The sequence below is a fragment of the Pelodiscus sinensis genome, chromosome 7 (assembly GCF_049634645.1).
Source record: "Pelodiscus sinensis isolate JC-2024 chromosome 7, ASM4963464v1, whole genome shotgun sequence".
Classification (NCBI taxonomy): Eukaryota; Metazoa; Chordata; order Testudines; family Trionychidae; genus Pelodiscus; species Pelodiscus sinensis.
Window position 1 is genome coordinate 48,412,707 of NC_134717.1, and position 11,590 is coordinate 48,424,296.

Here is an 11,590-nt window from a genome sequence, read left to right on the forward strand (position 1 = left end):
GGGGCAGGGGCTTCCTGTAGTCAGCCACTGGTCAGTTTCAGCAGTGGCTGACTTGGGGACGCCTGGGGCAGAGCACCTGGGGTGCTGCTGGGTTGGTCCAGTAGCGCCGCCGCTCCTCGGCGCTACTGGACCAACCCAGCAGCACCCAAGCTGCTCTGCCCCAGGCGTCCTGATTCAGCCGCTGCTGAATCTGACCAGCAGTGGCTGAATCAGGACGCCTGAGGCAGAACAGCTGGGGTGCTGCCCGGTTGGTCCAGTAGCGCCCAGAGCGGCGCTATGGGACCAACTGGCAGCGCCCCAGCTGCTATACCACAGGTGTCCGGAGCAAAGCCACGGAGCACGGGGGCAGCGGGACAGCCCAGACGCGCCGTGGATGTCCTGCTGACCTCGGGCTCCGTGGCTTTGCTCTGCTTTGCTCCCCGTCCCCCTGGTCTGCAGACCAGGGGGATGGGGAGCAAAGCGGCGGAACACGCGGGCAGCGGACACCCCAGACGCGTCTGGGCTGTCCACTGCCCGCGTCCTCCACAGCTTTGCTCTGCTTTGCCCCCTGTCCCCCTGGTCTGCAGACCAGGAGGACGGGGGGGGGGGCAAAGCAAAGCCAAGCCGCGGAGGACGCGGCCAGCTGACAGCTGTCAGCTGACCGCGCGCTCTGCGGCTTGGCTCTGCTTTGCCCCCCCATCCTCCTGCGTCTGGGCTGTCAGCTGACCGCACGCTCCGCGGCTTGGCTCTGCTTTGCCCCCCCATCCCCCTGGTCTGCAGACCAGGGAGACGGGGGGGGCAAAGCAGAGCCAAGCCGCGGAGCGCGTGGGCAGCGGACAACCCTGTCCGCTGCCCACGTGTTCCGCCGCTTTGCTTCCTCTCCCTGGTCTGCTGGAGACCAGGGAGAGGAACGGCCCCGTTCGTAACTGCGGATCCGACATAAGTCGGATCCGCGTAACTCGGGGACTGCCTGTATTCATCATGAGCAAGAGCTGAAGAATCAGTCCCTAAAACAGGGGTGGGCTCATTAGGGTAACCTGATTGTGGGCCGCAAGATATTTTGCTGATGTTGATCATCCACAGAAGCTCTCCACCCCCTCACAGCTCCAATGGCTGGGAATAGTGAACTATGGCCACTAGAACTTTGTGCTTTCAGGGGAGGCAGGGTAACATTATTAAGAGGTGTAGCATACTCCTGTGCCACAGGGCCAGCACTTATGGCACGCAGTCATGGTAAATCATCCTTCCCATTCTGCTCCTTATTTTGCCTGCAAGTATAATACTATACTTGTAAGCCATGTGCTTCCCTAAGCACAGGAGCTGTGTTCTGGGTGGCACTCACGTGGGATGCACAGAAATTAAGAGCACATGCCTTACTCCCTCACTTCCCCCCAATGCTTTGTCTACACTGCGAGTTTTTGCACGGAAAATATGCTAATGGGGGCTCATTAGCATAAGTTGTGACATCATTAGAATATTTTCTGCCGTTCCTTTTTGTGCAAGGGATTTTTGCGCAAAAATAAGCGGTGTAGCTGCTTCTGTTTTGCGCAAGATTCCCTTTTCCTCAAAAACTGAGGAAGAAGGGATCTTGTGCAAAAGGGGTTTTTTTGGTGCAAAAAGATACCATTACATAGCGCTTTTTTGCGCGACAACCTCTTCTGAAAAAAGGATCGGAAGAGACTATGTAAATCAGAGAGCAAGGTATGCAAATGAGCATTCCATTTGCATTTCCTCTTCTGGAAAAAGTTTGTAATGTAGCTGTAGCCTAAGGTGTGTGGCCATGCACAGTGTTTGGGGCACAACTCAAGAATTTTTTGAGCCACAACACCTAAAAGAAGCAAGAGCTTTTGATTTATCACCAGGCTTCCCAGGAAATGACAATAGCTCTTTGTTCTTTCCTCTGTTCATCCTAATACACTAAATCAAATGGCACACGTGTATGTATTTCTAGTCCTCTATCCAGCAATATCATAAAGAGCATCTTAAGCTCCCTTTTCATCAGGATAATGCTGTTAAAATTCTTGTGTAACTTCTGTTGTGACATCAGACAGTTCAGTTAATATCTGCAACCATTTGTAAGTGACTAAAAAGGTTTTTTGTGCCTGGTAATGGAAGCCAAAGTCCTTCTTCAGGATTAAAAAAAAAAACCCTATTTCCACTGCGAGTTTATCTGTCAGCATAGAAATGGCATGTAAACATTTACCTTTCAAAGCTGATTATGTGAGGCACACAGAGCTGTTACCCGGGGGATGATTTGTGTGTAGGGTTCTCACTGCAGAGCTACCCTAGCAGATACATGATGAAAAAAACAGAATGAATCATAACATTTGGGCCTACAGAAAAAGCACACGGAGTCGGAAGGCTCCTTGCTCTCCAATTCTTTCCTTTGTAGCACAATGCATGGCTCCAGGCCAGCATGCACTAGAGGCATTGCTTCCCACCAGATCCTTCTAACACACATGCTTGTAACATCAGGATCAAACCCTAGCACTCTGACTCAGGGCTGGGCCTTGCTCTTCCACTTGTGTTCATGTTAGTAGGACTTACTACGCAAGCAGTGCCATTAAACCACTGGCTAAGTAACCAAGTTAGGGCTGAAAATATGGACCTTCTGCTTGAATTAAGTCTCACTCGTCAGAATTCCCACTGACAGTGCTTAGTAATGCCGGATTATGATTGTCAAAATTTGGTCTTTGAATCTCAGTAAACTGCTAATTATTCTGCTTGAACACCAGTATCCCAGTAGAGAATAGACCAGAGTGAGGGGGTGGAGGGTAAGGCAGGGTCTTATTCCATCCTACAAAGGGTGACTCCTCCCCTGCGATCAAGTAAGCTGGCGTGAAGGCAACATTGCCCTAATATACCACCCATTATACTTAAAGGTGGTTGTGGTTGTTGTTTCTCCAGAAAACACGACATACAAAGCATTGGAAGAGGGATTTTCAATTGTTTTCCCAAATGAAATGACCACAAGTGAGGCAGGTTTGAAGAGGACAGGGTGAGAGAGAAAATGCTTTACATTTTGAAAGACTCACGGGCAATTTCCTTGAAAAATGCTGAAGGCCAAAATCAGCCTTCAGATGCATTCAGAGATGCCACTGAAGTCACCTAATACGTCTACACTGTGGGGAGGTTTTTGGAAGAGGTATGCAATAGTGCTCGCATTTGCATACCTTCTTCAGGTTTTTTTTCCGGAAGAGGATTTTCCGCCATTTGGCCCCGTCTACATGGGGCCAAATGTCAGGGGAAAACCCTCATTTGAAAGCCCCTGTAAACCTCATTTTATGAGGAATAAGGAGGGGGCTTTTCCGACATTTGGCCCCGCGTAGATGAGGCCAAATGGCGGAAAAGCCTCTTCTGGAAAAAAAAATCAGAAGAAGTTATACAAATGCAAGTGTTATTTGCATACCTCTTCTGAAAAAAAAACCCAAAAAACCCCACAGTGTAGCTATACCCCTAGAGGACTATCTACAATCTATATTATGAAGGCAACATAGTGAAGCAGTAGAAACTAGCTAATATTAATGTATTCTCTGTACATGGTACAATAACTGACTTTCCCAAAAGGCTCAAGGGTTGCATTATTGTACAGGAGCTGCTTTCGTAATTAGGTACATACTATCAAGACGTTTTGCTGGCAAACCATGTACAAAGTCCAAAAGAATGAATGAGACACATTGATTCATAGATTCACAGGCCAGAAGAGACCACTGTGATCATATAATCTGGCCTCCTAAATAACACGGGCCATAAAACTTTCCCCAAATCAATTATTTTGGGGAAATATTCACTTTTGATTGCAGAATTGCCAGTGATGGAGAAACCGCTATGATCACAAATCCAGTGATTATAGTTAAGCTTGTTTCTTGCCTTTGCCAGGGTGCTGTGGGGCAAGAACCAAACCTCTGCCGACTCCCTGCCCTTCTCTGTACCCTTGCATAGAGTGGAAGAAATGGACATGCAGACCCTGCTCTCCTCGCTTGCACCACGACCATGCTGTGGAGGATAAGAGAGCTGGCCAGAAACACTTTTACACACCTCTGTAGCCACCTGCAGTGAGTCACAATTTAGCTTTTTGTAAATTTCCCCTCCAGAATCTAATACTTTAATGGCTCATCTTAGCCAGGGCTCAATCCTGCTACATAAAACAGGACTATGTAGCACTTTAAAGACTAACAAGATGGTTTATTAGGTGATGAGCTTTCATGGGCCAGACCCACTTCCTCAGATCAGATCAAATAGTGGAAGTGGGTCTGGCCCATGAAAGCTCATCACCTAATAAAGCATCTTGTTAGTCTTTAAAGTGCTACATAGTCCTGTTTTTTGTTTCAGCTAAACCAGACTAACATGGCTACATTTCTATCACTATCCTGCTACATAGTGAGGGCTGAGAGCTTTCAGAGAATATCTGGACAGGGATAAAAGCTGACTCAGGCTTGGGCTGCAGGGCTAAATATTGCTGAGAAGACACAGGGGTTTGTTGTCCAGACCAAGCTTTAGTACCATTGTGACGGGGCGCGCCGCCCCCGTGCGCCTGACAGCGGCGCGCCCCGCACCAAGCCCGCGGTCGCCCTGACCCTCCTGGGCACCACCCGGGGAGGGGAGCCGGACTGCAGGGCCTGCTCCGCCGCCGCGGCCCAGCTGACGGGCGGCACAGCGGGGGCGGGGCCAACGGCGGAGCGAGGACGCACGGCGGGGGAGGAGCCTCCGGACGCTGCGCCTGACGTCATCAGGGCCGGACGTCGGCGCGGTTTTTAAAAACAGGCCCAGGGGAGGGAGAGGAAGCACGGAGGAAGGACGGAGCAGGAGAGAACGAGACGGAGGGAGGACAGAGCGGGAGAGAGCGAGGCGGAGGGAGGAGCGAAGGAGGGGGGAGAGAGAGAGCCACACTGCACAGAAGGGGGAAGCGGGGTAGCACGAGTTGGTGAGGAGGCGCACAGAGAGAGGGGGACCTAAGTCAACGGGGAGCAGGACGGGGCTCCCGCGTTACACGTGGTGGAGAATGTGGGCAGCTTTTTGAACCCTAGCTAACGTCACAGAACCCCCCATCCCCCCCCAAAAAAAACAAAAAAAAAACACAGATGAAAGGGTGACGATGAGCCGGGGCCGGAAGCCCAGCGAGGCTCTGACCGGGCACGACGTGGAGCCATGGACGCCGCCGATGTGTTCAAGTGGCTGACGGACAACCAACACCAGCAGCAGCAGCAGCAGACGGCCCTCCTTCAGCAGCTGGCCGCACAGCATCGAGAACAGCAGGCCCAGCTGCTGCGCGACGTAACCGAGCAGTTCCGGGCGCAACAGGACCACTAGGTGAGACAGTGGGAGAATGCGGGGTGGGGGCCGGCCCCGGCGGCCGCAGGGGAAGGGGCGGAAGGCGGGGCTTTAGCCCAGCTCCCCGTAAGACTGACTAAAATGGGCCCTGCCGATGACCCCAAGGCTTTTTTGGTCACTTTCGAGAGGGTAGCCACAGCCGCCCAGTGGCCAGAGCAACATTGGGCCACGCTGCTAGCTCCGTACCTCACGGGCCCGGCTCAGCTGGCCTATCGGAGTCTAGATCCGCGAGATGCCCTACATTATTTTAAAGTAAAGGAGGCAATCCTGGACCAGTTAGGGGTCACCCCAGAGACCTACAGACAGCGGTTCCGGCAGGAAAAATACGCCCCGGGGGCCCGCCCGTGAGCCGTGGCCCAGCGGCTCAGAGAGGCGGGTTGGCGCTGGCTAGAGCCCGAACAGCAATCAGGGCCCCAGGTAGCGGAGAAGGTGGTTCTGGAACAATTCATACACATCCTGCCGGGGGAAGGGCAGTGATGGGTGAGGCGGCACCACCCTACATCGCTAGCCGACACGGTAACCCTGATGGAGGACTACATGTCAGCCGAGGGAGGCGGGGAAGGAACCGGGTCCCGGAGGGAGCACCCTGGAGGGGCGCCAAGGGAGACCCGACCCCCACCCCGGCAAGGGGAGGCGCGGAGCCCGGCCGCCCCTCCCAGCCCCAGTTGCACCGGGGTCAGACGCTTAGCACCAGTGTGGAGCCGACCCACGAGGGAAGACCCGACCCCCCGTCCAGCAGCCCTGGAGGAGCGGAAGACCAATCCCCCCACTAGCACGGGGCCCTGGGGGAGCATGCTACCAATGCGGCCAAGAGGGACATTTCAAACGGGACTGCCCATTGATGGACTGCTCCTTTACGCAGGTAATGGCGGGACAGAACGGGTCAGGGCCCCAGGCCACGGGGAGGATACTGCGAGAGGTGGAAGTGGAGGGCCAGGTAGTCACCGCCCTCGTGGACTCAGGTTGCGGCCAGACTCTGGTCCGAGCCGACTTAGTCACCCCTGGGGGACCCCGGGGAACCCCCATGTTCGTCCAATGCGTGCATGGGCGGGTCGAGCCATATCCCACCGCCTGGGTACACCTAAAGGACGGAGGCTCGGAAGGGTGGGCCTACGTCGCCCTGGTCCCGGGACTGATATACCCCGTGCTCCTCGGAAGAGACTGGAGCGGGTTCAGGCAGGCCCTCCGGAAGTGGCAGGGGGACAAGGCCGCCTTGGCCACGGAAGACGCAGAACCCCCAATGGGGAAAATGGGAGCCAGGGCCGGGGAGGGCCCGGCCTTCATGGAAGGGGAGTGGTCCCCCGATTTCGTACGGGAGCAGCGGGAGGACCCCCTTCTGCAGCAGGCTTGGGAAAACGCGATTGTGGGAGCGGAGGGGGAAAGGACTTATCCCCACTTCGAGATCCAGGATGATCGCCTCTATAGGATCACTGAGGGACGGGAGAATGGCGAGGTGGTCACGCAGCTGGTCGTACCAAAGATACACCATAGGCGGCTGTTGGACCTTGCTCACAGTAACCCCTGGGGCGGGCACCTGGGGTATGAGAAAACGGTGCAGCGCCTCTTGCAGAGGTTTTACTAGCCTGGCATATACCGGGCGGCCAAAGACTTTTGTGAATCTTGCCCGGAATGCCAGAAGATGGGGTCAGGTAGGGTGGCCAAGGCCCCGCTAGTGTCGATGCCTGTGATAGACGTCCCATTTCAGCGGATAGCTATGGACCTAGTAGGTCCATTGGAACGGACAAAGAATCGGTACCAGTATATCCTCGTGGTAGTGGACTATGCGACTCGCTACCCCGAGGCAGTACCACTCCGGAACGCGACCGCCCCCACGCTCGCGAATGAGTTGATTAAGATCTTTTCACGAGTAGGCATACCAAAAGAAATCCTCACCGACCAAGGGACGAACTTCACCTCGACACTTATGAAGGAACTGTGCCGCCTGCTGCGGGTAAAGACTTTGAGGACCTCGGTCTACCACCCCCAAACCGACGGACTCGTGGAGCGGTTTAATCGGACGCTCAAGGGGATGCTCTGGAAGTTCGTGGAGGAAGAACCCAAAGAATGGGACCGAGACCTGCCGGCACTCCTGTTTGCAGTGAGAGAAGTACCCCAAGCCTCTACGGGATTCTCACCGTTCGAACTCCTGTACGGTAGACAGCCCAGGGGGATCCTAGATATAGTGAGGGAGGCTTGGGAAGAGCAGGAGACACGGGTACAAGGGACAGTGCAGTACATCCTGAGGCTCAAGGAAAGGCTACGCCGGGTAGGGGAGTTCGCCAAGCGTAACCTGGAGGAGGCACAGGAGAGGCAGGCCCGCCACTATAACCGAAACACCCGGTTACGCACCTTTCAGGCCGGGGATAGGGTCCTCCTCCTGTTGCCAGAGCAGTCCTCTAAGCTGTTAGCCAGCTGGCAAGGCCCCTTTGAGGTGATCAGGAGGGTCGGGGACGTGAACTATGAGATCAGGATGCCCGGGAAATGGAAGGCAACCAACATCTACCATGTCAACCTACTAAAGGCATGGCGGTCCCGGGAGGCCCTGGAAGGGTGGGCCTCGGAACCGAGGGAGGAAGGGGTGGTCACCGGGCCCCACCTAGGCCCGGACCTCACACCAGGGCAGAGCAGGGGACTACAGGAAACCTTGTGGAGGTTTTCATGGGTCCTGACGGAGACACCAGGGCGGACCGACTTGATCCAACACCCGATCGTGACCGAACCCGGCCGCCCCGTGAGAGAGCCGGTCAGGCCACTGCCCCGGAAGCTGTGGGGGACAGTACGCGGGGAGTTGGACAAAATGCTGCGATGGGGAGTGATTGAAGAATCTCGCAGCGCGTGGAGGAGCCCCATCGTGCTGGTCCCCAAGAGTGATGGCACCATCCGGTTCTGCATCGATTTTAGGAAGGTCAATGCGGTGTCCGTGTTTGATGCTTACCCTATACCGAGGATAGATGAGTTGCTGGAACGACTGGGGGACGCCCGATACTTGTCTACCATTGACCTGTCGAAGGGATATTGGCAAATTCCCCTTAGGGAGGAGGCCCGCGAAAAGACTGCGTTCTCCACGCCGTTCGGCCTGTATCAATTTAAGCGGATGCCCTTCGGCCTCCACGGGGCCGCCGCCACATTCCAGAGGTTGATGGACCAAGTGCTCCGCCCTCACGGGGTGTACGCGGCAGCCTATATCGATGATGTAATTATCTTTAGCGCAACGTGGGCCGAGCACCTGCAGCAGATAAAAGCGGTATTATCCTCACTACAAGAGGCCGGGCTTACCGCCAACCCCGCGAAGTGTCATTTTGGCCAACGGGAGGTTTCATACTTAGGGTACACGGTGGGGGGATGACAGATACGGCCCCAAATCAGGAAAATGGAGGCCCTGCGGAGCTATCCCGCCCCGAGCACAAAGCGCCAGGTCCGGCAGTTTCTGGGGCTGGCCAGTTATTATAGACGTTTCGTGCCTGATTTTGCAACCTTGGCAGCCCCGCTGACGGACCTGACCAGGAACGCGGCCCCCAAGCGGGTGCGGTGGAGCCCTGAGTGTGCTCAGGCCTTTGAAACCCTAAAGCAGCGGCTGACCCAGGCTCCTGTGCTGGCGCAGCCCGATTTTTCTCGCCCCTTTATTTTGCAAACAGACGCCTCCGAGCGTGGGCTCGGGGCTGTACTGTCCCAGGGGGAAGGAGAAGAGGAGCACCCTATCGTTTATGTGAGCCGCAAGCTGCTGCCGCGGGAGCAGCGATATTCAACAATAGAGAAGGAGGCCTTGGCGGTTAAGTGGGCCGTTGATATGTTACGCTATTATCTCCTAGGCAGTACGTTCACGGTGGTGACCGACCACGCCCCCCTCAGGTGGCTCCTGGCCATGAAGGACGCCAACCCCCGCATCCAGAGGTGGTACCTGGCGCTGCAGCCCTACCGGTTTAAAGTGAGACACCGAGCAGGGAGAGACCACGGGAACGCGGACTTTTTTTCTAGAATCCCCGAGGAACCCCAGGAGGCACAAGGAGGGGAGCAAGGGGACTTGAGGGGGGAGGTGTGTGACGGGGCGCGCCGCCCCAGTGCACCTGACAGCGGCGCGCCCCGCACCAAGCCCGCGGTCGCCCTGACCCTCCTGGGCACCACCCGGGGAGGGGAGCCGGACTGCAGGGCCTGCTCCGCCGCCGCGGCCCAGCTGACGGGCAGCACGGCGGGGGCGGGGCCAACGGCGGAGCAAGGACGCACGGCGGGGGAGGAGCCTCCGGACGCTGCGCCTGACGTCATCAGGGCCGGACGTCGGCGCGGTTTTTAAAAACAGGCCCAGGGGAGGGAGAGGAAGCACGGAGGGAGGACGGAGCAGGAGAGAACGAGACGGAGGGAGGACAGAGCGGGAGATAGCGAGGCGGAGGGATGAGCGAAGGAGGAGGGAGAGAGAGAGCCACACTGCACAGAAGGGGGAAGCGGGGTAGCACGAGTTGGTGAGGAGGCGCACAGAGAGAGGGGGACCTAAGTCAACGGGGAGCAGGACGGGGCTCCCGCGTTACAACCATCTACCCTCACGGGTCCTGGAGCTTGAGCACTCAGCCCCTCCCAGGATTACAGTCTTAGTACGGCAAATTTCCATTTTTATCTAACGCTTCTAATTAAAGTGCTTTGGTGCTCCACTGTGAGCTTGCAAGGGTTACTTCTTCATGACCGAATGTACTAGAAGTTAAATAGGTATTATTGTTCATATATAACATTTCATACCTGAGCAATCACATTGCAATCCGTATTTGCATGGTTGGGTTTTAAGGCAAAATGCGAATTTGCTCAGGGAGAGCCTCACTGTGGGTGGTATGGATGCTCCCTCTATTCATGGCTCTGTATTTCCAATTTTACAGCTAGGTTTTGCCACTTTTACTTGTGGTGAGTGAACTTATCTCAGAACTCACAACCTCATATGAGTCAAGGTCTCCAAACTCATGATATTGCCTTAAAAATGAGATATTTAAAATGGTAGTTTGGGGGTCCTTTTTTCTTTTATTTCTGATTTTTGTTCCTGCAAGGCTTTTAGTGTGCTTTGGGATTCGCATTTTAAAGGTTTTCTCTGACCTCCTGAAGGACTTTGTTTTTTAAGCCTACGTCTTGGGCATCAAGGAAGACACCAAACATCAAAAGAGATGTCATTACTGTTATGTTGTTTTCAGTGAGACTACTGACAGAATACACTCCTCCTCAGCATAAGGATGGAAGAATCTGGCTTCTACCTTTTATTTTTGAATCCAGCTCAGAAAACACTCAGGTTTACTAAGAATTTAATTCTAAGTTATAGACAAATATATAAAATATTACAAATACTGAAAACCACAACTGTGCCACTCCAAAGGATTCGAAAAAGGAAGTGGGTCCCCAAAGAGAATTTTCTTTAAAAGGTTGCCTTTGAAAAACCAGGGTGGTATTTTTGAATCTATATTATTACATGTTAAACAAGACCTCATCCTCAAAATATAATTTCTGACTTGAAGTGCAATTAAAAGTTGTTTTTATACATACACAAATGCTACAAAAGCCCCTCTAAATCCAATATTTCTACATACCCTGCAGTTTATGTAAATAGTTCTTGGGTGGTTGAAACAAATTGGTTTCACTTTTTGCCACACAATGTGGCATGAGGTTACTTCCTCAGAACCACATATACAGTTGGTTTTACATAACTCAGGAAGCCAACCATGATGCTATGACTACAATGGAGTAAATTCAAGTTCCATTTGTTCCTAATATAAACCAATTGGAAATGAATTAATTCCCAATGGATGTTGAGGCTAATTGCACAAGGCTCAATTGCAGTGCTCCTTCCATTTCTCAGGGCCAAAATGACCCACAGTGAAACTGAGGTAGTTTTGCTGCCTGGGATGAGGTGAGAATAGAATGTGAGGCCCTTGCATCCCAGCACATATCGATCCCCTGTCACTGCTCTTGTATAAGAGGGCTGCGTCTAGACTGGCAAGTTTTTCCACAAAAGCAGCTGCTTTTGTGGAAAAACTTGCCAACTGTCTACACTGGCCACTTGAATTTCTGCAAGAACACTGACGATCTCATTTAAGACTGTCAGTGTTCTTGCGGAAATGCTAAGCTGCTCCCGTTCGGGCAAAAGCCCTCTTGCGCAAATGCTTTTGCGCAAGAGGGCCAGTGTAGACAACGCGGTATTGTTTTGTGCAAAAAAGCCCTGATCGCGAAAACGGCAATCGGGGCTTTCTTGCGCAAAACCGCGTCTAGACTGGCATGTACGCTTTTCCGCAAAAAGTGCTTTGCGGAAAAGTGT